Below are 26,854 nucleotides of genomic sequence, written 5' to 3' on the forward strand. Positions count from 1 at the left end.
GAACAAACAATGAATGTTTAAAAATTGCTTTATGTTTAATTGGGGAAAAATAAAATATTATTAAACATTTAAATTGCTTGTTTTTCTCCTCCACTCAAAAAATCAAATGCAACTCTGTATTATTATCAAATGGTAAGCACTAAATGAAAGCTACAAACAATAAATGCTGCCATATAGTTTACAAAACCAAACATTCTGAGACTTGGGCATAGGTTTCCCAGGGTAAGTGGGTTTTGCACTGAGCCTTGATCAATGGACAGAGAAGTGGAGAGAAGGTATTGTATGGGAGAAAAACAGGAGGAGCAGGGTAGAAATGGATGTAGTACACTGAGCTAACATGTTTGGTTCCAGGGGAAGGTTAGAACAGGAGATTAGTAGGGTAGGAGAGTAGTAACTTTGGAAAGCTAGACTAAGGCCAGAATGGAGACAGCCTTGAATAGTAAATTAAGAAATTTTGACATTATTCTGAAGGCAAAAGGAAGCCATGGCTGACAGAATAGAGCCCATAAAGGATTTTCTGGAATACTCAGGGACCTTACCTCACACTTCACTTGAATGTGTATTCTCATTGGTCTAGGGACTCTCTTCAGCAATGCAATTTGCAACCCACTCACTTAACCTCATCTTTTTTAACTTTCCTAAAGATTTTCCACAAGAGATCCATTCAACATTAAGAAGACTCCTTCTAAATCTCTTGACATTATCATTGCCCTTTGCTCTAGGTTTAAGTCTGGTCCACCTCCTTTTCCAGGCACATAATTTTTGGATCCTACATTTTTTTTAATGCTACATCCTATTTACACATGCATTGTTTCTCTTCTTTGGATGAATGACACTTCTGACTCTTCCCAGATTAAATTCTCCCATGCTTCACATCCTTATGTGAAGGTAGAAAAATCATTTTAAGAAGATAGTATTTTGTTTCAGGATGAAACTTACGGTCACTGAATTTGTTGTGAAATTTTCCAAATTCAATTCAGTCAACATTTTTTTCCTTCTCAGTTCTAAACCTGATTCACTGCCCATCTGCAGTGTCTGTTCAAGATATCTGAACTGATGAACTAGTTCTTTGGCTTATCCCTACAAATGCATACAAATGTAGACTATAGGACATTCTTTTTCAACTTTTTTTTTTTCTGGATGAATCATTTGGATGAGATTTTATGAGTAATTATAGATCTTAAGCAGGTAGGTGACACAGTGAATAGAGAGCACTGGGCTTAGAATCAGGAAGACTAATTATCATGATTTTAAATCCAGTCTGGGCATGTCACTTAACCCTGTTTGCCTCAGTTTCTCATCTATAAAATGAGCTGGGAAAAGGAAATGGCAAACCACTCCAGCATCTTTGCCAAGAAAACTCCAAATGAGTTCACAGAGTAGGACATGACTAAAATGACTAAGCAACAACAACAAGAGATTACTTAGGAGGCTCAGCAATGGTCTTAGGCTAGAGCAATCAATACAACATCAACCACAATCTAGAGGACCCTGCCAACTATAAAGAATCCTTTTTTTTTCCATTTAGACTCAACATTGGACATCCTCCATGACAGCAACATTTGGCAAAGTCTTTCTGGCTGTTCCACGAACAAGACACTACATCTCTTAGCTCCAGACATTTTCTCGGGCTGTCCCCCATGCCTGAAATTCCCTCTTTTCTCTGTTCCTACTATAGACTACCCTGGCTTCCTTTAAGTCCCAACTAAAATCCCATCTCCTACAGAAAGCCTTCTACAATCCTTCTTAATTTCAGTGCCTTCCCTCTATTAAATATGTCCTATTTACCCTGTATATAGCTCTTGATAGAGATATAGCTCTGGATATCAATATCAATATCAATATATTTGCATGTTGTCTCTCCCGTTAGATTGGAAGCTCATTGACACCTGGAACTTTTGCCTCTTTTTATATCCCAATACGTAACACAGTGCCTGGCACATGGAAGGTGATTAATAAATATTTATTGATTAATTTATTCATTGATGTTATCCTTAAGAACAAGATTCACAGGGCAGCTAGGTGGCACAGTGGATAAAGCACAGGCCCTGGATTCAGGAGGACCTGAGTTCAAATCCAGCCTCAGACACCTGATACTTACTAGTTGTGTGACCCTGGGCAAGTCACTTAACCCTCATTGCCCAGCAAAAAAAAAAAAAAAAAAAAAAAAAAAGAACAAGATTCACAGGATAAAAAAGACCCCAGGGGCTAGCTCTTCCAACCCTATACCTGCCCAGGAATCTTCTCTATATCATTACCTAACAAGTTTTCTTCCATTGTTCAACTGAATAATTCTACTAATAGGGAAAGCACCGCCTCATAGGATTATAGAGTACTTAGACCTGGCCACGACCTTGGATATTAATGAGCACAACATTCTCACTTTAAAACTGAGGTATAAAATGGTGAAATGCTCCCTATTATCTCCAGGATCAAATATAAATTTCTGTGTGGCTTTTGAAGTCTTTCACAACTTGATGACTTCCTATCTTTCCATTCTTCTAACAGCTGACTGCCTCACTGGCCTCCTTGTTCTTCAAAAAGGATCCTCTATCCCCTAATACTTGACTTTTTCACTAGCTACCCTCCCCGTTGCCTGAAATTCTCTCCTCCTCTCCATCTCCTGGCTTCCCTGGCTTTCTCTGAATGTCAGTTAAAATCCCATCTTCTTCAAGAAGCCATTCCTTATCCCCCTGAATTCTATTGAATTCCCTCTAAGATAAGCTACAATTTATCCTGTGTAAATCTTGTTTGTACACAATCATTTACATGTTGTCTCCTATAGATGGAGAAAAGGAATTGTTCTTGTCTTTGTATCCCCAGCATGTAGTACCATGTCTGGCACATAGTAGGTGCTTAATAAATGCTTACTGACATGGCTTGTTGGCCTACTCAAAATTGCACAGAGTTAAGTGGTAGAGTCAGGATTTGAGTGCGTATTTCTTCACTTCTATGGTTCTTTCCACTACATTATGCTGTTTCCTTGGAGAAATGTAGTCTTATGTTAGTATGGTTAAGTGATTTGGAACTGAATGAATGATTCTACCCAAGGAGTAATGATAAATGGATCCATGTAAAACTGGACAGAGAACTCTGGTATAATGCCCCCAAGGGTTTGTTCCTAAACATGCTCCGTTCGCTATTTTTTTTTTTTTGTAATCAAAGTAATCATACTATCCAACTCTTCACAGAATTTTCAGAAGACATAATTTTGAGGGCCATAGTTAAATTCCTCATCACCTCTATCTTGGATGTCTACCATCACCTTCTAACTTGTCTCCTTGCTTCACATTTTCCCCCAAGCTAATCCATCTTCCATTCAGCTGCCAAGGTAATTTTCTAAAGGGTAATTCTACTTATGTCAATCCTCCTTTCTCCACTTCCCAAGGAGCACTAGTGGCCCCATCTCAACTCCAGGATACAATATAAAGTCCTCACTTTGTTACTTTAAGATGTACATAATTTGGCCCCCTCCTACTCTCCCAGTCTGCCTACACTTTACACCTCTCCATGCACACTTCAATCCAGGGACACTGGCATACTTGTAGTTCCTCCAACATGACATTCTTAACTCCTACAGATTGGAACAGGTGGCCTACGGGGTCCCTTCCAGCTCTTAGATTAGGGAATTTAGTAAAATAAAAAAGATAAATATAAATAAACAACAAATGGAATAACTCTCCAGATAAAACCACAAAAATCTTAACTACTGACATTTTGACTGGGAAAATAATGATATAAATTACAAAAGAATAAATGCAAAAATAATTTGTTTTGTCATACTGCCCATGGTCTTAAAAGTTGTGTTACCTCAAAAAATATGACTATAGTCACTATGTGTAAAGCTCTTATTCCATTCATCTAACATTTATTAAATATCAAACTATGCTGTGCTTAGTTGTCTAAAGCCAAAGCAACCAATCTCTAAATGTAGAATTTCAGTTCATCAAGAGTAGAGGATACTTTCCTATTACCTGAAATTATATTCAGTGATTTTGGCCATAGGTAAAGACAGCTCTCATCCACAACCACACAGAGTTTGCTGAATATCTATCCTGCTATAATTCTCCCAGACTTCCAAACAAAGAGGCTGAAAGGGGTATTGATGGGCCAGAGAGGCCGACATGTTGCTAAAACAAATCTAATAGCACAGAGATCTGTGGCGCATGAGAAAATACCTTGATTTTCATTAGGGTATGAAGGAGTTCCCTGGTGCAAATAACAAAATGTCAGAGTTGCATTTTGCCAAACTCATGGACCTTTCCCTTGGGGAAGCCCAGCAGATGCCACTGAGGAACCTTGCATGTCTCCCTGCCTGCCTGTAATGCTCTCCGGCTGCCAGCATAACTGATGTAACTCAATATGAGGCCAAAACTCAGGAGGGGGAGACCCTGCTCCCTGGGGTTAGGCAGCTAGACATTGATTAGAGTTGACAGAAGGAGCGGGGGAGAGATTTCTGCTGACCAACAGCTATCTGTAGCCCTCTAGCAAGTCAAATTACTTTCCAAATGCCTTGATATCTGTCTGAACCCAACAGCTCTTCAAACCTGGAGCCATCCCTCTGAGCTGGAGGAGCTGGGAATGTTCCTGGAGGCATTTTCCATCTATATTGCATTCTCTGTGGGAGGATCCTGCCTCGGACAAAGTCCAGACACGAGAAGTTGGCAGGCAGGAAACCTAGTGACAGGTCGTCTGGCAAGTGAAAACAATGACAGATCCAATTCAAGGATCTGGCTAGTTGGATGAGACACACAGGATCCTAGAATTAAGAGCTGAAGGACTCTTAGAGAACTTCTTATCCAAGCCCCTCATTGTACAGATGGGGAAGCCTGAGGCTCCTCCAAAGGAGCAAAGTGACTTGTACAACGATAGGCATTTTGTATATCACAGATATAGGATTCAAACCTATGTCCTCAAAGATTAATGACACAGGACACCCCTAATGGAGAAATACCCAAGAAAGATTTTTAGACTATTCTTCAAACCAAGTCCTTCAACACTCTGTTTATGCCTAAGTCAGACTTCCATCAACATCTACATTTTAGAACACAACCAGAAGGGGGTACAAAATACCTCTGAGCATGTAAGAGAGCTCTCATGCAACACCCCCCCATACTATAGCTTTGTTCTTTAGAAGAATCCTGCAGCCCATCATTCAGAATCATTTTTCTCAGTTTGAACACAAAAATCATAAGTTTAGTCAATCTGGATTCTCAGTTGACTACTGACTAGAAGCAGCAAATATGAAGAGATAGACAACAGTGAAGTGGGAAACAGAAAGACTCAAAAGCAGATAGAGAACTGTGTAGTGTATGATTCCAGTGCTTGCAATAGTACAACATTCATGTCATTACAATGACTGTGCCATCAGAAAAAGATGAAAGGAGGTTTAAGACCCAAAGTAAAAAAGAAAAGGAAATATCAGAATGATGACCATTCAAAATGGTGAAAATAGATATGACTTTGGTACTTTGGAGGAAAGCTTCAGTTATCTGGAAAACTCATATAGATAACATTTTTTGAAGCAAAAGCACTTCATTTAATCACATGGTAATAAAAGTAAAACTGTAATTTATTCCTCTTAAGGATGGAGCTCATTTTCCCTCCAATACACATGCTGTCAGTGGGAAAAGTGAGCATGGGGAGGGATCATTCGTGGGATATATACACATAGGGAAGATGTAGTCAGAGCACATACATGGAAGGGTGACTCATTTCTCCTCATAGTAGACACTTAAGGAATGTTTATTGAATTCATATTTGGACTCATTCTTCAGGAATATATAAAACATGGTATAAACAAAGGTCACCATTTTCATAGGCTAAGGAAATAACAGAATTTAGAGTTAGAGAATTTAAAGGTTGTTGTTATTGTTCAGCTGTTTCAGTCATGTCCAACTCTTGGTGACTCCATATGGGGTTTTCTGGGCAAAAATATTGGAGTGGCTTGCCATTTCCTTCTCTGGTTTATTGTTCAGATGGGAAAACTGAGGCAAACAGGGTTAAGTGACTTTCCCAGGTTCACACAGCTAGTAAGTGGCTGAGGTCAGATTTGAAATCAGGAAAATTAGTCCTCCTGATTCCAAGCTTAGCACTCTATCCACTGCACCACCTAGCTGCCCCAAGCAGCTAGTCCAACTTGCTCGTTTTACCAATAGGGTGACTTTGTTGGCTTTTGTCTAATAGGTAGCAAAGCCACATGCAGCCAGGCTTTTAACCCAGGTCCCCATCTCCCGATCTTCTCGTTTCTATCCAATATACCATACAAGCCTGATAAACTTTTCTGTAGTACTTAATGTTTTAGATTTCTTTTTTTTTGAGGGGGGGGGCGGCAATGAGGGTTAAGTGACTTGCCCAGGGTCACACAGCTAGTAAGTGCCAAGTGTCTGAGGTCGGATTTGAACTCAGGTACTCCTGAATCCAGGGCTGGTGCTCTATCCACTGCATCACCTAGCTGCCCCAGTTGAGATTTCTTATATAGTGGTCCCCACCACTATATATACAGAGTCCAGGATAGCGGAAGATAGTCTTCCCTTTGAGTACCTCTTGAACTTCCTGATCAGAGCTTCTTGGTTACAGATCTTGAAGGATGAGTCAAGTCATCACATTGCTAACCTTTCAATCAATCACTTAGTCAATCAGCAAGCCTTTATTTAGTGTCTGTGTGCTGGGCATTAGGGATACAAGTAGCAAGAATGAAACAATCTCTTCTACAAAAAAGTGCTATTTGAGGAGAGGGAAGTAACATTTAATTACTATAATCTATAAAAAGAGAAGCTCAAAATCAGTTTAATCAAATTAGCTGGGCCCTTAAAGAATGAGACACAGGATAGGATCATAAAGTTAGTGCTGGAAGTGACCTTAGAGGTGATCTAGTCTAACCCTTTCTATTTACATATTTTGTAACTGAGATCCAGTCTTTGGTTAAATGACATGCCCAAGGTCATCCAGGTTATAAGTAGTAAATATGGAATTTGTACTCAAGTCCTCTGACTTAATAGAAAGCATTCTTTCCATTATATTCTACTGTGCTCCTCTATAAGCTATGGAGGAAAAGATCTGGACCATTCAGCAACCCTGATGGTTTGGCAGAATTGATGGTCCTGGGACAGAGAAAGATGATGGATGGCTAGGAAAAGTGGAATTATTTGGTGGAAAAAGCAGGGTTAAAGGAGATTTTAGGATAGCCTCCTGGACTTTTATTCTTTTTTTTCTTTTTGTACTGAGCAAGAAGAAATCCTTAAGACAGAAAAGTAAAATGTGTTATTTCTCTAGGCACATAGCACACTACCCCTCCAAAGTTAAGGTTTATTTATTTGATTATTTGTTTGTTGGTTTTATAACTGAACTACATTCCCGCATGACCCAAGCTACAGAGAAATGTTCCATGGCTAATTCTAGAGAAGTGACATTATGCCAGATATCCCAGAGAACTGAATTTCCTTTCCCAAGGGGAAAACTAGAATTTAGGAATAAGAATAATATATCTTCACACACACACACACACACACACACACAAGCTGTCAGGTGATTTTCCATGACCCATATCTTTTTTTTTTTTTTTTAGTGAGGCAATTGGGGTTAAGTGACTTGCCCAGGGTCACACAGCTAGTAAGTGTTAAGTGTCTGGGGCCGGATTTGAACTCAGGTACTCCTGACTCCAGGGCCGGTGCTCTATCCACTGCACCATCTAGCTGCCCCCCATATCTTTTTAATAGATTGTGAGTGTGGACTGCATTAGGACAAGCCTGGGTCTTGATTTAAACTTCACATCAGCATATAATCTATGAAAAATGCCTTAAAATATGACATCAAAGGTGCCTAGTCCTGAAAAAGGAAGTGGGATGGTCATAAAATAGGAGCAAGGAGTAACAAAAATCCCAAGGATTGCATGGTAGCCATGCAATATGAAAAAGAGCCAAAGAAAGTCCAGAACATTGGATAGCTCCTCTGAAGAGGATTTGTGGAAGGAAACAGACAACACTTGTACAGGGTGAGAGGGCATGGATAGACTCAGATATATACCCATGGAAGGAGTACCTACATTGATGAGATCTCAGCTCCATTGGAGAATTGAAATGTCATCTTTTCCACCATTACCCAGTACCCAGCTAAGTGATTCAAGCATCCAGGATTTTATGTGTAGGAGTATTCATTGCCCTGAAGATCATAGCCTCTTCATACCTTAGTAGATTTTTTTCATGTGTTGCTACAGCTGAAAAAAAATATTGATGGCCAAGAACCTAGTGATAAGTAGCTCAGAATTTAGGTAGACTAATTTCCAAATGCTACTCTGTCCATTGCAATCCCCATACTCAAACTTTTCTGGTTTGCCAAGAGCTTCCAGAGCTTAGATCCTGCCGGCAGCACCTTCTTCTAATGAAATGTAAGCTCCCTGAGGGCAAAGACTATTTCATTTTTTATCTTTTTTCATCATAATAAATAACAGTATTTATATAATGCTTTATGGTTTTAAGGCACTTCACATGTGTAATCTCATTTGTTCCTCAAAATAAGCCTAGGAGGTAAGTGTTATTATTATCCTGATTTTACAAATAAAGAAACTTTAGCAGACAGGGCTTAAGTGACTTGCCCAGGGTCATACAACCAGTGTCTGAAGCTAGGTTTGAGCTCAGGTCTTCCTGACTCTAAATCCAGAGAATTTTTAGTAGTAGTGAATAATAATAGTAATCGCTGACATTTATATAGCAATTTAAGGTTTACAGAGCCTTAATTAAATGCTAGTTGACTGACTTTATAAACATTGCTTCATTTGTGTCTCACAGCAACCACAAGCTAAGTACTATAGGCATCATTATGCCCATGAGGAAACTGAGGCTTTGAAAAGCTAAGCAACTTGCCCAGGGTCATTTGCACATAAATGAGTGTCAGGGACAAGATTCAAATCCAGGTCACTCCTTACTCCAAGTCCAGTATGCTTTCTAGAGATGCTACCATGTAATGAGGTAGAGTTTCCTTCACCAGGCCTTAGCTTCATGGCCCAGGTACCACACTGGGCTAGTCTCTCTCAGTACCCTTTCTTGGGCCAGAAGCCTTAATTATATTGAGAACAATAGGAGCCAAGTGGAGGAGATGAAGAAAGGGGGAAGGTAGAATGAAATGTTGGAGAATTGCTGAGGGAGAAGAAGAAAGAAGAAAAACAGCCCCCTCTGAAAGCTTTCCAATCACTCCAGTGAACACCATCTCTAATTCTTTTCTTAAAGTATAAAATCATTCTTCCACTGATCTCACTTGTGGTCAGAGCTCAGTCCAGGACCATCCGTCACCAAGCTGATTTGGTTCAGCAGGTGTTGGCTGGGCAATCGCTCATTTCAGGCTAATCTGCTAGCGGCTGTCAGGGGTTATGGAGTATTTATTGAGTTTGTGTCAGGTCCGGATGACCAATAGCCAACAGCCGGTGGATACGCACTGACATTGATGATATTGCTGAATTAAACGAGGTGATGTATACTGAACTTGCTTAGAGCCAGGAATGAACTGAGGATTATTTTATATATGATACAGAGAATCCCTGAGCTTTCCTTTTAGATGAAAATAACATAGATGTGGTATTTCTATTAAAAGAATATATATATATGCCCCTACTAGGAGTAGACAAGTCCTTATTTAAATGTAGGGTATTTCCTGGGAAGAGATGCAGGATAAAGGGAGGCCTATGCTTTTTCCCAAGCCCTAGCTAACTGAGGGGGGTCCATTCTACTCCATTCTCCGTAGTGCTCAGTTTCTTTAAGGTCCACCTAAAAGGCTTTGACTCTCAGGTCTTACCCAAAAGAGAGATGGTAACTAATGGTCACGACTTGTTGAATTGATCCCTAACAAAACCCCAAAACAGCCAGAAAGCTATGTAACCCTCCTATAACTTAGAGAGATTTCAACATAAGAGACCAAGACTTCTCTAAGGCTCTCTATGTGAGCAGAGGCTTAGCCATTTAAGGAACAGCTAATATTCCATTTGATTTCCAGCTCCACCATTGACTGTAAGCTTTCAAAGACTCATCATGGTACGATCATTCCTCTCTGTTTCTGTCCCACCATACATACCCCATGCCACCACAGTCAGGAATAGAAATCTTTTTTTCCCCTTAGTCCAATACGTTTATTTTTGAAAATGTACACAAAAATGTTGAACCTTTTCATGCATCTTCAGCAGCTGGAGCATCTCCACCCTTGGTGTTCCTAGTATATATCACTTGTGCTCTGTGTTTGGAAACTAACTTAATCAGACCTTTACTAAGCAGTTCCTGAAGGGCTTCCCAGACTAGAGAACCTGGAATCTTCAGTCTTTCTGAGACCACTGTAGGGGTGATAAGTTTATAGTTGGGGGCCTCCTTGCAGAATTTGTCATATGTTGCTATGTCAAACAGAACCAGATTGTTGAGCTTGTCTTGCACTTTTCTGTTGGATTACTTCTTACCTTTGCCCCCAGACTTGTTCATGGGGTCCTTGTCCTTGGCCAACTTGCCAGCATCTTTCTTCTTCTTATCATCCTTAGGCAGCATGGTGAGGCTCCAGGAACTCCTGCTGCTGCCACCTCCAAGGTAAAATTAGAAATAGAAATCTTCTGCCCATAAGTGAAGTCTTAACTGGTAGTGTAGAGTATGAAAAAACACTGGGAGATATTATATAATAAAATAAACTTTTGCAAAGCATTTTCTCTGGACAGTAAATTATGCATTTCACTGGGGGAAAGAGAAACCTTACATAAGGTTCCGTCCTGTCCTCAAGGAACTTATAGTTGAATAAGGGGATAAGATACCATTATACATATTACATGACTAGGGATCAAGAGGACTTGGGTGCAGATCCTATTAGCAATATGACCATGATAATTCATTTAATTTCTGAGCCTCAGTTTCCTTATCTATAAAATGAGGTTCATAATACTTGTAATACCCACATGATAGGATTGCCATAAGGATCATGAGTTAACATGCATAAATATCTTTGCAAACTTTGAACTATCATAAAATGCTAATTATTACTGTTGTTATTGCTGTTGTTGTTGTTACCACAAGTGCATAAATTCAGCCAGATGGCAAAATGATTAGAGCACTGGACACAGAGTCAGGAAAACCTGAGTTTAAATCCTGCTTTTATCATTAGCTGTGTGAAACCAGGAAAGTTACCTAACCTCAGTCTGCCTCAGTTTCCTCATTTGTAAAATGGGGGGGGCAATAATAACACTTAGTTACAAGATTTATTGTGAAGATCAAATTAGATTGTACATGGTAAGTGCTTTGCATACCTTAAAGAATTATAAAAATGTTAGCTACTGCTCTTTTTAAAATTAAAAAAAAAATAAAGTGTCATATGAAATACCTTTTATATTTTTAGACCAAGTATCCCTTTTCTCATGTAGGCTGAAAGGGTAGTGGCAACTCACAGGCCCAATCTCACTACTGATCATCACTATGGCCTTCTCCATTTCCAAACTGGCTTGGTCTGCTCATCCTCAGGCAATCTGGTGCCCCTTCCCCCAATCTGAGGGGCTCAATATATTGATGCCAGACTTAGTAGACACTCAATCAGCTCAGCTCTCTGTAGCTTAGAATTCCCAAGTTCAAGATCCACCATCTCTAGCCTCCTGGAAAGCTAGGTTTATAGGGATGTGTTACCATGCCCATTCTTAATTGAGTCTCAAAGGATTAGGTAGAAATTTAATTGATCTGAATTTGTTTGCTACAGGAAGGGTAGCAGATTCCCTCTCACCTGAGATCTTGAAGCAAAGGCTGGATGACCACGTCCTGGTGTAAAGAATTAATTGTTATTTGAGGTTTTTATGCCTCATCACGCACTGGCCTGGGGCTCCGCAAACCCCAGGGTGCTCTACCCACTGATTGTAGCCTTTGCCATGGTACTGGCACCTCACGTCATCACCACTCGCTGACACCTACATGGGCCTGGCAAAATTATAATGATTGGAAGCCTAGTGAGGGCAGTCACGTGACTGTTAGAGTGGCCATCCAATTGGCTAGGGGGTGTGGAGTGTGCTGGGAGGAAGGAAGTTTTGGGTTTTTTTTTCCCGCCATTCTAGCTGGAAGGCCCAGGAATCAGCTGAGAATACACCACAGCCTCTTCCAGCGCCTCCCAGCACACTCCACACAGCCCCCAGCCAATGGGATGGCCGCTCTGACAGTTACATGACTGCCCTCACTAGGCTTCCAAGCATTATAATTTTGCCAGGCCCATGTAGGCCTAGGTGAGTGGTGATGACTTGAGGTGCCAACGCCCTAGCAATGGCTACAACCAGTGGGTGGAGCACCATGCAGTTTGCTGAGCCCTAGAGGCCAGTGCGTGCAGAGGCATAAAAACCTCAAATAACAATTAATTCTTTACACTGGGAATGTTGTCAAGGGGATTTTTTCAGTTGGGAGAAGGTTTAAGTAGTTGACCTCTGAGATCCCAATCAACTCTTAAGTCCTGTGATATCATGTGATTAACAAGTCACTTTACTAGGTCTCAGTGTCCTCATCTGAAAAATAAGAAGAGAGGACCAGATGATTTCTAAGGTCCCCTTCCACTGGAAATCCCCTATGAATGGGAGAGGCCCTAGTAAATATAAATAGAATCTCTCTGGTAGAGCTGTTTGTTCCATAAAGGAGAAATGTGCATATGTCAGACCTTTCTTAGACTCTTTTCAGGAAGGGTTAGATTGTAGAAGTATGAAAAGGAGATTGGAAGAAAACAAACTCATATACGGGAGGGCAGGTGTTAACCCCAAGAACACCACAGACAGAGCAGGAGCCATACACGGTACAGTTCAGTTCTATATAAGAGAGAGAAATTCAATGCTTAGGCTCTTAGAAGCCTAGCTACACTATTTTCTATCTTTCAATAAGGAGCAGTCTCTAGGGATCTGTTTCTGTCCAGTAGACTAAAATCAACAAAGGATTATCAGTAAGGACTGTTCTCCAGGGATTTATGCCTATCCCAAAGCTAAGATCATTAGGAGATTGGAAAGTCTTCTTAAAGTGACAAGGATTTATTCTTTTTTTGTTTTTGTTTTTTTGGTGAGCCAATTGGGGTTGTGACTTGCCCAGGGTCACACAGCTAGTAAGCGTCAAGTGTCTGAGGTTGGATTTGAACTCAGGTCCTCCTGAATCCAGGGAAGGTGTTTTATTCACTTCGCCACCTAGTTGCCCCTGACAAGGATCTATTCTACAGGGAATCTTGGAGTCACAAATACTATATTCTGGCTAACAAGAGAGCATAGGGTACACACAGCAATCTTCACCTTCCCATGCTTCCATGTTCTACACTCTACTCCTGTCCAGGCACTCCAAGTACCCAGCCTGGGCCCTGGGCTTCTTATTTGTCAGTATATGTAGATTGTACTCAAACCTACCCTACCTCTCCCAGTCCTCTTTGTGCCAGGACACCATATCCATGCACAACCTCCCCTCTTCCTACTCTCTGGCTCTGAAAATGGAATCAACACTATCAAAACTCTTCTCTTTGGTCACCTTTCCCCTCTTCCCTTATATGTATTGCCTTCCTCATTAGACTGTGGTTACCTTTAAGGGCAGAAGGTTTTTAACTTGCTTTAATTTGTAACAAAACAAAATAAACAAACAAACGAATGAATGAATAAATAAGTTATAGCATTATGGGGGAGGGGATTGCATAACTGTGGAGATATGGCCAATAAATGAACTTTTGCATTTAAAAAAATTGTATCCTCAGTGCTTAGAACAGTGTCTGGCACACAATAATCTCTTCACAAATACTTTTCTATTCAATCAAAAACAAAACTCGCAAAAGATTCCCAAACTAGATTTTTAGTCCATGCTTTCTTTGTGCTCACCCCCTCTTTACCTCCAAGATCATAGGATCACAGATTTAGAGATGAAAAAGACCTTAGAATCCATCTGGTTCAAACCTCTTATCCAAGAAATGGGGAAATTAAGGGCTAGAGAGGTTAGATGATTTGCCCAAGGTCACACACGTACTAAATACCAAGGTTGACATTTGAACCCAAGTGCATCTTTCTACAGCACCACACTTCATCCCTTTTCACATCTCCTCAGCTCTTCCTTCTCTCCACTAAGAGGACAGAGAAGGCTCCACTTAGGCAATGAGAGGAAGAATCATTATCCCTTGAATAACTAAGAAGTGGTTGAATAAATATATATTTCACACACCCAGATTAATATAAATGATAGATATTGATGTACATGAACACCCCAACTGCATGCACACATATACACATGTGCAAATACACACGCATTTTTGCCACATTCTCAGGTGTTCTTTGGCGATCTGACAAGTTCTACCATCCTCTTACTAGGATGTAAATTGAATTTAAGTTACAAAACATCTTCTGGTCCAGTTGCCACTGAATTATTCTGCACTAAATATCAAAGTTAATTTCTGGCCCTGTCAGTCTGCTTGAGGAGTTGGGTGACTGTCAGCCTGGCCGCTATAGCCTTCAGTGCCAGAGAAGAATCTGAAAGTCACACAATCCAAATGGCAGCGACCTTGGCAGGGACGGGGGTTAGATTACCAGCATGATTAAATGCCAAAGTGAAGGCTCTGGAGCTAGGATTTGAATACCTGTTTACATGTAGCATAACAGATAGCCGCCTACTGACTGCAAGGTTGTAACTCACTCCCAGGAGCGCTGACGACACCATAAAGCATGAGGGCCTCGCTCAGGAAGTCTGCATCTTGGCAGGAGGGCCCAGGGAGTGATTTAGGGGCTACATTCAGTCAGAGACTATCTAATCTATTGTCTTTTATTACATGCACTACCCAGAGTATCTGTGTGTGTGCCTATCTCTGTCTCTGTGTGTCTCTCTCTGTCTCTCATCTCTTGGTCTTTCTATTTATCCCTGTCTCTGTCTCTCATCTCTCATTCTTTCTATCTATCTCTGTCTCTGTCTTTCCCAACTTTCTTTCCAAAAAAAAAAAAAAAAGGACTAGCAATTTAATCTTCCTTAAAAGATAGCTAGGCTTCTGCCTTTGTGTCAAGAGCATGATAGAGGGGGAAGGTAGAGAAGGGCACAAGGCTGAAAAGTGTGGTAAAAGCATTGACTCTGGAATCAGAAGATCCAGGTTCAAGTCTTGCTTCTGCCATTTACTAGATATACAACCTTGGCCAAGTCACTTAACCTTTGTAGGATCCAGGGTCCTCATCCATAAGCTAAATGTCTATGACATAAGAGCTGAATTTCATGTTAGAAGGCCTGGAATCAAATCCCAGCTGTGCTATCTACCATGTAACCTTGAGTGAGCAATCTAGAACCACAGGTCTTGAACTAGGAGGGACCTCAGAGGCTGTCCAGTCCAATCACCAGTTTTATTGCTGAAACCCAGGGAGGTTGAACAACTTAACCTGAGGACACACAGGGAGCAATAGTCAGATGTCATTCCCCATCCTGTGGATCTCCCAACTTCATCGCTGTCCCTAGTAACTCATCTTCCTGCAAGATTACATCAACTCTGAGACTCACTGCTCAGTGCTGACTGGCCCTGGGTTTAGATAAGGAGAGTAACTGATTAGAGAAGGCAGTATAACCTTTAGAGAGCTCCTCCCAGATCCTCTACTTAAGGAGCCAAGCCCGGTACAGACGCCTCATCATTTCCCATCAAGCTGCAGATCTTCATCTTACCCTCTCTTTTTAGATTGCATTCCCCCATTAAATTCTGGGCTCCTTGAAGGCAGCCACTGTCTTTTGCTTTTCTTTGTATCCTCAGAGCTGAATACAATGTCTGACACATAGTCAAAGGTGCTTAATAAATGTTTATTGACTAGTGAGGTGGAGGATTTGAACCCATAGAAACCCATAAAATCATATTTTTTTAATGGGGGCAATGAGGGTTAAGTGACTTGCCCAGGGTCACACAGCAAGTAAGTGTCCAGTGTCTGAGGCTGGATTTGAACTCAAGTCCTCCTGAATCCAGGACCGGTGCTTTATCCACTGCGCCACCTAGCTGCGGCACCCATAGAATCTTATGGCAGCAGAGACAGTTAACTTTCCCCCTAGGCTTTAGCTTCCTTCTCCATGAAATGAAGGGACTGTATGACGTCTACAATCCCTTCCAGACCTAGTTCTGTGAGGTGAGGTACTGCAGCTATGATCCAAAGATCTAGGTCTTGCTCAGCTCTCAGGGTCTATAAACCATCAATACAAAACATTTCCTTCCTCACTGACATATCCAGCTTCTCCTAACTTTGTCTCCTCCTCACTATTTAGTTCCATCCCTCATTTCTCATCCCAATCTGCACCTCTGCCCCAAGCCCACCCTCATCTCCCCCAAGGACTCCCCTTTATTGAAAGATAGGGGTGGGGTGATTTCTTCACATCTCCTGTGACTAATTGTCTCAGGGCATCTGACGTTGAAATAATCCATAATTGCTTAATCTATCCCCGTCTGTGTGGTAAGAAACGGAAAAGCACTTTAGAAAGATCAATCATCTAAAATCATTGAGCAGCATATTGGAACGAGGGTCGCTGCCTGCTCCCTGCTGAGAAAATGATGGTGGTGAGAGATAAAGGCTTGGAGAGGAGTCTGTCTCTGTCTCCATAGCTTTTTGATTCTAAGATAGATTACCAGCAGCATTAACTGCTCTCTGTTTCTGCCAAACAAAGATAATAGCATTGGATGTCGCATCCCCATAATAAACGATACAGCAATCAAAGGAACGACCCTTGGCCTTCTGTCCCCTGCCAGCACTAGCACACTAACAGATGAGGCAGCATGGTGGGGGGAAAACCTTTGTGGTCTGTACTCTGACCTCCAGGGACCAAAAAGGGGGGAAAATCTGAGTAACTAAACAGCTGAAAAAACATAAAAAGCTCCATCTACTCTCTATAAACGTGCAGTTAGAGAAATTCAGGCTGGAAAACACTTGGTGGAATAGGGTCAAATCTCTCATATGAATCAAATTAGTGGGCATTCAACTACAACTACAGTACACGAGACTGCAGGGACTAGGGAAACACAGCTATTTCCAAGGTTGAGTTTCTCAAATTCGTGTCTCCTCCTCCTCCTTTTCCTCCTCTTCCTCCTCCTCCTCCTCTTCTCTCCTTCTCTCCCTCCTCTTCTTTCTCTTCTTCCTCCTCTTCATCTTCCTCCTTCCCATACTCATCCTCGTCTTTCTCTCCATCCTCTTCCTCCTCCTCCTCCTCTTCCTTCTCCTCCCCACCTTCCTCCTTCCCATCTTCTTCCTATTCTCTATCCTTTTGCCCTTCCTCCTACTTCTCTTCCTCCTCTTCCTCCTCCTCCTCCTCCTTCTCTTACACAGTCTATTTGTTGCTGCTGCTGAGAGCCCTAGTCTTTCTGCAAAGACCCTGGTTGATACTTTCCATCTTTTAAGGAGATGAAAACAAAATATGCTCCTGGGAGTCAGAAGAAGGGGGAACAACTCTGTCCACAGAAATGAAGAAAGGCAAGCAAGGCATATTTATAATATCCAAAGCAGCATGGCATGGCAGAGAGGATTCTGGTACTGGAGAGAGAGAAGCTGGGTTTGGACCATATCACCGATACTTAGAGACTGTGTCATCTTGAGGGATCTACTTCTTTTCTCTGGGACTCAGAGTCTTGGTCTGTAAAATGTGAATGTGGGAGATATGCTAAGAGACCACTGCCTTATACATCCTTGTTAGTATTATAATCACAATGGGAAATCAAGTAATCTTCTAGCTTTTTGGAATGGGCAGCAGACTACATCCCCTTTACCCAAACCATCCATGATGGCACTGGTCCTCCAAAAGCATGTTGTTGCACCAAATTACCTTGTATTTATTTGTATTTGGTCTTTTTGTGTTTATTGAGCAAATATTTAGGTAAGTTCTTGTGACTTCCCCATTACAATACACTCCTTGGGAGTAGGGATAGTTTCATTTTTTAACTTTATAATCCCATCACCTAGCACATAGTAAGTACTTATTAAATGCTTGCCAATTGATAGATTTTCTTAATGGATGTCCACTAGCTTGAGCAAATGGCTCTCTGTTTTTTGTTGACATAATGGATAGACCACTGGATATGGAATCAGGAGGACCTAAGTTCTAATTCTGCCTCAAACATTTACTAGCTGAGCAATCCTGGGCAAGTCATATTGTTCCTCAACTTCAGTTTCTTCATCTGTAAAAGGACCTGGGGATATTGTTCTCACAGGTCTACAAAGGGGATGATATATGTTAAACACTTTGCCAGCCTTATAATGTAGTATCTAATATTTTTTATTATGTAGAAAGAAATAATCTGATTAAAAACTGACTTCCCTTGGGAAAACGGATACATCTCCACTGAGTTTCAGATGCAGCTGAAGATGGAATTCAGAAAATGTAGGGTGTGGTCTTTAGCTTTCACTAGAGAAGGGCTGAGCAGGACTAGATGCTCACATGTGAGATGTCCCGTAGGGAGATGTTACTTGGAAAGTTAAGGCTTAGTTCTTCTGAGGTCACCTTGTGGCCTTCTTCCACTCTTCACCACATAGACAATATGTTCTATAGTCTTGGTTATACCCATAAAATCAAGCTACTATGAATGAAAAAATGAAGTATATGTCTAGGCAAATACCAAATAATGATGCCAATTACAGACTGCAGTTAGGTTATAAATACAAACGAGATTTGGGAGGAGGAAAACTTTCCACTGGAGTGAAAAGGCCTAGGTTCAATTCTGAGTTCTGACACTAGCTGTATGACCCAGGACCAGTCAATAATCTCAGGGCTTCATTTGAGAGTGTTTATGCTAGAAAGAGACCTGCAAACTACAGCCTATTTTTGTAAGAATGAATCATTCCTGGCTCTCAGGCCATACAATCCAACTCAATCTAATCTAATAAATATTTATTAAGTGCCTACTGTGTGTACTATAGTGAGCTAGATGGTTCACTGAATAGAGTGTTGGGCCTGGAGTCAGGAAGATCTGAGTTCAAATCCAGCCCTGGAAATTTACTAGCTTTGTGACCCTGGGCAAGTCACTTAACCTCTTTTTGCTTTAATCTACTTCAGGAGGAAATGACAAACCACTCTAGAATCTTTGCAAAGAAAACCCCTGGACAGGATTGCTGTGCTATGGTCCACAAGGTCACTAAGAGTTGGACACCAATGAACAACAACAACAACAAAATACGCACTGTGCTATGCCCTGAGTTTACAATCTAAAGAAGACAACACACACAAAAATAAAGGAAGAGGGTGAAGTATGCCAAGGAGTGTCTTGTTCTGTGAAGTTGAAACCAGGCAGAGCAGCAAATGTAAAGTGGAGTGGGGTGAGCTGAGTTCAGTTTCTTCCCTCTCTAAAGGAAAGCATTAGGAGGAATTAGGTTCTCAGTCCTCCAATGTACAGGGGAGAGGAGGCTGAGGGAGGTGGTGTCAGCCAAGGCTTGAATTAGCCCCATGGTCGTAAGATGAAAAGCAATGAGCCAATCCTTGGAGAAACATCTTTGGAGTTGAAATCAGGGTGATTATTTCAAAGGTATAATGAAATGAAGTGGCCATCCATAGTCTGAAAACTCAGGTAACAAGCATTTAAGTACCTACTATGTGCTAGTCACTGTGCTAAGTGCTAGAGGTACAAAAAGAGGTAAATGACAGTCTGTCCTTAAGGAGCTCCCAACTAGCGGAGGAGAAGACATAGACAAAGTATATACAGGATAAAAAGGAAATAGTTAATAGAGAGAGGGCGCTAGAATTAAGACCTAGCCCCAGCAGTATAAATCCTTTAAGTTCAACAAGCCTTAATGAACCATTATAAGCCATGGTCCCTTTATTTTTTATTTACTTTTTTTTAGGCAATGGGGGTTAAGTGACTTGCCCACGGTCACACAGCTAGTAAGTTTCAAGTGTCTGAGGCGGGATTTGAACTCAGGTACTCCTGAATCCAGGGCCGGTGCTTTAACCACTGCGCCATCTAGCTGCCCCCAGTCCCTTTATTTTTAAAGTGGGCTTAGAAATAATTATACAACCTAGGTGGCACAGTGGAGAAAGGGCTTGGCCTGAAGGCAGGAAGACCTGAGTTCAAATCCAGACTTTGATGCTAATTACTTAACCTCTGAAGTCTGACTCAATTTTCATTACTGTAAAATGGAAATAATACTATTAACCTCTGAAGTCTGACTCAATTTTCATTACTGTAAAATGGAAATAATACTATCACCTACTTCACAAGGTTGTTGTAAGGATCAAAAGAAAGAAAAATTGTAAATAATTTAGCACAGCACTTTGCTACATAGTGGGTGCTTAATAAATACTTACTCCTTTCTTTCCCCATTCACTCTACTTGCCTTCCAGGGCTATTGTGAGCAAAGTGCTTTGCAGATTTTAATGTGTTTTATAAGCATGAGGAATAAAATGCTAGACCATGTGGTACAGACAATTCACTCTCTGAATAAATGCAAGATGTGCTTTAAGCAAACATGATACTTATTAAAATAAGTTTACTAAAAAGATAAATGAAGGCTGATTATTTACTTTAAAAAAAGACAGTCACCACAGGGTTCCTTTAAATAACTCGATCATAAATACATTTAAGATATGATTGATTAAAATAAATTCAAGCTTAACATGAGTCAACAATGTGACATGACAGAACATAAAATGAAGGTCTCTTAAATAGAGGTTTAATGTGCAGGATGAAGGAGGTGATTGATAGCTCTGTTGTATTCATCCCTGGTCAGACCAAGTCCTGAGTGTTGTGTTCATCTCTGACTACCTCCTTTGGAGTTCACACTATCTATCATCCAATTCAATTGAGGGTAAATATTATCTATCAACCCTGAGGACATTCCCCTTTCTTCTTCAAAGACTTCAGTGCCAAGTTAACATCATCTGTCTCCTCCCTACCTCCTGTTCCCATACTTAGAGACTTCAGCATATGCATTGAGGCTCCCTCAAATGCTCTGACTTCCTAGTTTCTCATTCTATTCAATTCCCATGACTTGATTCTCCACTCCCCCTGAGCTCCACAAAGAGATGGTTATGCCCTTGATCTTGTTGCATATATCCCACTTTATCTTATAATAATCTTTTATGATTCTATCTTTCCCTATAGTTTATTATCCCTAAGTTTATTCTTCATCCTCACCATGACCTCCACTCCCTCCATCCCCCAGTTATTTTCCCAACCATCACCCTTTCACTGACTACATTCTTACCTGCCTTAACCACTGTTTGAACCAACTCAACTATATACTATGTTATCCTCAACTCTAGAATCACATGCCGCCTTCTCATATCATTAATAACATCTTGATAAACCCAAACCTTGGATTATATACATCTGCTTTCACCAAACCACGTTGTCTGGATCCACTACGAATTTATTCTCTGATCCCAACTGGGATTTCACTACTACAAGGTAAACATTTTACCCCCCTTGCTTGATTCACCATCCCACTTTTCACAGTGATTGGTTATTCTAAGCATTCTCATCTCTTGTTAATCCCCCAAAGCATCCTCTTCCCTACCCTCTCAGTTGAGGACCTCACCTCATACTTCACTGGTTTTATGCCCTTTTTTATATCCCCAATACTTTTCATAGTACCTGGCACATGGAAGTTTCTTAGCAAATGCTAGTTGATTTCACAATTTGAAAAGCCATTCACCAAGAACTTCCTCTTCATGTCTTATCACTCAGATATCTTCCTCTCTTATCTCCTCTTTCCTGTCTCAAATGATAAAGTAGCCCTTCTCCTTGCTAAAGCCAACCCCTTTAAATCTACATTTGAGAGAATGATCCTACTCTCCCTCTTCTCCAGCAGATTTCTCCACCACCACCACCACCACCACCACCACCACCACCACCACCATCATCATCTCTATATCTGTCTGTTTCTCATGTCTACAATATTTCCCTATTTACTGGCTCCTTCCCTGGGGCCTACAAATGTCCTCATGTTTTTCTAGCCTTAAAAAAAAAAGCCTCACTTTTTCCTACACATACCTGCTAGCGATCACCCTATATATCATTCTTTGTCGTTTTCCTCATCATCATAATAACAGTAGCTAGGATTTCTATAGCGCCTTTTATATGCTAGGCACTTTACAAATAGTATTGCATTTGATCCTCACAACAGCCTTCTAGGAGGATGGTACTGTTATTTCCCCCATTTTACAGTTGAGAAAACTGAAGAAAAGAGAGACTAAGTGACTTGCCCAAAGTCACAGTTGGTAAGTTTCTGAGATCTCAGGATCTTCCTGACTCTAGGCCTAAGCACCACCTATTTGCCCCTTATGACTAAACTGTTTGAGAAAGCTATATGTATACTTGGCACCCCCATTTCCTTTCCTTACTCTCTAAGTGATCCACAATCTGGCTTCCAACTTCATAATTCACCTGAAAATGTTTTCTTCCAAGTTACCAATGATCTCAACTGCCAGATACAGTGGCCAAGTACTGGTTTTGATCACTTCTTATGAGTATCCCTCAAAGATCTATCTGGGGTTCCGCTCTTTTTTCCTTCTATAGTCTCTCATTTAATGGCTTCATAAGCTCCTTATAGATTTATTTCACATCTCTGTGCAAGTACAATCAATTCTCAACTTTCTCAAAGGTAACCTTCCTAGAAAACAGTGTGAAAGTAAAAATTGCAAATATTAATACATTGAACCTATGGGAAATAGGAGTTAGATTTCTGCAACCACCCTAAATTGTAATCTTTCACTAGAGATTGCTAAAAATACACTTTTCTGCATATAATTCTTTACAACATTAATTCTAATAATAGGTTCTTTTTCTTATACAGTAACCTTGAAATAATCTGATAAAATGCAGGGGAGAGAGGACAGGCAGTGCGGAGGGGCCTGGCTGGGGATGACAGAAGAACCCCGAGGTAAAAAACAAAAAAAAACAGGAAAGGGTGATCTGCCATCTCTAATCTCCCTTTCAGCTCCCATGGTTGAACTGTTCGTGGATGAAAAGCACATGCCTTAAGGTGAGTTCCCTGGCTGGTCAGAGCTGAGAACCCCATCTGGGGCTAGCTTTGCCTGTCCTAGCCCTGTGGGGTCCTCAGAAGACCAGACTAGGCAGGGGTGGACTGTGCTGCTCCACACCAAGACCTCAGGGATGCTCAAGAGCCCAGTGACAGAGGCATCAGGGAATCAGGACACTTGCACCCCCTAGCTAGCCCACCTCTCATTTTTTTTCTCTACTGCTCATAGATTCAACTGTGCATAGTTGCCAATGCAAAACTGAAAATGAAGTTGCTTATACAATTAGGCCAATCCTTGAAGTTGCTAAAGTTAAATGCCATGAATGTCGAGGAATGACTGTAATTCCCAAATGCTTATATTCAGTCCTACTCTATTCCTTAGCTATGGTCCCTTGTGTGTGATTGCCTTTTGCATACCTCAAACTGAATGTGCCATGGACATCTGAACCATACTGCACACACTCTCCCCTCTTCTGAACTTCACTATTATTGTCAAGGACAACACTCAACCACCTAGGCTCACAACTTTGAAATCATCCTTGACTCCTCATTGTCACTCACCCCACATATCCGATCTATTGCCAAATCTTGTTGTTTCTACCCTTACAATATCTCTTATATACCTTCCCTTCTCCCCATTCACACAGTAGCCACCTCAAATCCAACCCATCCTCCATTCAACTGCCAATGTGATTTTTTTTCTCCTGCTTAATGAGTTCTAATGCCTCCCAATTACCTCCAAGATCAAATATAAATGTCTCTGTTTGATATCCCCACTTACTCTACAATCCAGCTACAATGCCCTATTTGGATATTCTTCACACACAACATTCTATCTCTCAATTCCATGCCTGGAATGCTCTGCCCTTTCCCCTCTGTCTCATAGCTTCTCTGACTTCTTTTAAGATTCTTCTCAACACTCACCTTCTGCAGGAGGCCTTCCTTGGTACCTGGAAGGTGGGCCCCTTCCCCTCTGAGATTACCTTCTATATACTATTTACTTGTTTTGTATGGACCTAATTATTTTTTCTTTGTTGTCTCCCTCACTAGGAGGTGAACTGCTGGAATGGGAGAACTTTTTGCCTCTCTTTGTATTCACAGCACTTAACATAATGCCTGCCACATAGTAAGTACTTAATAAATCACTGTTGTATGCTGACTTGTTTACATCCAAAACATACAAACCTATGTCCAAATAGTCAGGTCCTTACTGTCATCAAAGTTTCCAAATTAATAGCAATCACATGAGCAAAAACTTCACATAAAGTGATAAGGCATAAAAGTGTTTGCTTAAAATACTGCTGAAATTCTAACTTCATCTCCAAAACCTCTCGTCAGGTAATTTTTCTTCCATTCATTTGCTTCATTTTTTTAATGACTATATAGACCATTAAAACTGAAGACTATAAACTCTATGACTATTTCCTTTTTATATGCCCAATAACTACTCTAGTGCCTTGAATATAGCCATGTTATAGCAAGAAGGCTCTCCCTTGCTTTGAGCATATTAGGCATTCAAGCCATATTTGTTGAATGAATGAATGAATGAATGTTCCCTATCCAAGAAAGTCCCACCATGTAGCTCTTCCTGTTTATGAAAATAGGTGCTATGCATTTGAAGTTGATGCCTTCAAAAAGTATGTTAGTGCCTTCTGGATCAATCAGCTGAATTCTCATTTCTAGACATCAAGGCCCCCACCATTTGGGTCTCATGCCCTAATTTCCCAGCTGTGTCTTGTCCTTTAGGACCAGGCACCAAACCCATCCCTCTCAGTGAAGCTTCCTTGATTCATCTTATTGTGTCAGGATGGAAAGAAGTTCAGCTTGGATTCATGGCAGCTCAGAGTTAGAAGATCACAACTTAAGTCCTGACTTGACCATTGAACTGCCCTTCACCATTTAACTTGACCATTAAACAAAATTTCCTGATCTCTAAGAGGAGGATAATAATCCTTGTATTTCCTCCCTTTCATAAAAGTGTCTTGTAAATTATTTTTTAAAACTATATAAGTGTGAGCAATTGTAGAATTGGAATAATACAAATTCTTTTATTCAATTACCAAAAAAAGCAATTATTCTTCCACTTGGTCAACAATTCATAGAGCATTAAATATGAAAGAATAATGGCAGGATGAAAGGAAGCATATAGCTGATAAAAGTTGACTGTATGGGGGCATCTAGGTGGTACAATGGATACAGCACTAGGCCTGAAGTCAGGAGGACCTGAATTCAAATCCGACCCCCCACACTTACTAGCTATATGACCCAAGGCAAGTCACTTAATTCCAACTGCCTCCAAAAAAAAAAGTTTGCCTTAAAACCAAGAAGACTTGGGTTCAAGTTCTGCGTCTTACACATACTGACTTTGTGAAGCTAGCAAGTGCTTCGAAACCTTTCAGTGCTCTAGGCAACTCTTTTAGATGATAAGTTGCAGAAAAGGTGCTGACATGATTTGGTATAGTTCCCCATTCCGGAGTTCTTATACCAATGAAATCATAGGTCCATTACCTATTCCTCTCCCTAACAACAAGAACTACATAAAAAAAGATATTAATGCAGTACAACAAAATAATAGATAACATATATGTAGTGCTTTAAAATTTGAAAGCATTACACTAATATTATCTCATTTAATTTTCACAGCAAGGCTGGCAGCTAGATGCTATTATTATTCCCACTTTACAGATGAAGAAAATGAGGCATAGCACAATTAAGTGACTTGCTCATAGTTAGTGTCTGAGAGTGGATTTGAACTCAGGTCTCCCTGTATCCAAGTCCTACACTATTACCTCCTCAACCTGGTGACCTACTTAAATGAACAATCAAAATTCCAACATAAACTTTACTACAGAAGCTCAAGAAATAAATAAAATACATTAGAGAGGTCCGAAAGAAAGATGTAGATCATCTCTGGTTATTTCTATGGTCATAAGAAGTCCAACACAATGAAAATGAAAATTGTATCAAACAAGAAACAGAAAGCTTCAACACTGTTCATTTAATGAATGACCTAACAGTTATATCACTTGAGATGTCTGAAACTCTAGCTTCTTTGTAAACAGGAAAATAGCAGAACCAGGTAAACCCCATAGTCATTGGCTCAAATGCTTCTCAGTGGCACATGAATTGCCATGGCCAAGAACTTTACCAGCTTCCTCTCATGTGGATCCCACCGTAAAACAAAAGGTACCATAAAACTATTGCCAAATATGAAGACACCTGTGATTGTATGACAAAACAAAAAGCAATACAAACACAAGTAATCAACATATTGGTCTAGGATCCAAAAGTATGTTCCAAAAAGTTTCAGTGGTGTTTATAAAGATCAGTTCATTACCCATTTGGAAGTTAATGGAGAAATTGCCTAAAAGCATCTTACTATTTATACTGACTTTGCTGATCACTACAAAGGTTTGGATTTTATCTCATAATCATGGTTTATTCATGTATTGCAGGTATATAAAATAAACTCAGGGATTTGATGTCCACTTAGAACATTCTTCTTCCTTCAAAACATTCTACCAACACAATATCAAGAAAAAAATATATAAAACATGAAATTTTTGAGAGACAATTTAATGCCATTATGACTCATCCTATCCTTAAATTAATATCATCTCTCCTAAATAGAACTAAGCATGGTATGCAAATTAAAGTGTGAGTTGAACCAAGGTATTATATGAATCACTTAGTGTCCATATATTAATATAAAACTATATGGTTCTACTTAAAAACATATTAAATATTTTTTTCATCTCATGGAATTCTTTAACTATATTAAAATAGTATTTGTGCTCAATAAATGTCAAAAATTTTAATGTATGCCAATGAAAATTAGAGGCAGAATGTCTTAATATTTAATCTGGATATCACTCTAAACCAATGAAGAAAAGTGATATTGTGTTCCTTAGGCAAGACACAGCAAGCATAATGTTATCAAGGAGA

General features: G+C 40.3%; 1 pseudogene; it reads right to left on the minus strand.

Moving 5' to 3' along the window:
* Window positions 1-10,154: 10,154 nt before the first annotated feature.
* On the minus strand, window positions 10,155-10,520 carry LOC122739812 (annotated as a pseudogene).
* Window positions 10,521-26,854: the final 16,334 nt, after the last annotated feature.

This window comes from Dromiciops gliroides, chromosome 2 (genome assembly GCF_019393635.1).
Source record: "Dromiciops gliroides isolate mDroGli1 chromosome 2, mDroGli1.pri, whole genome shotgun sequence".
NCBI classification, from domain to species: Eukaryota; Metazoa; Chordata; class Mammalia; order Microbiotheria; family Microbiotheriidae; genus Dromiciops; species Dromiciops gliroides.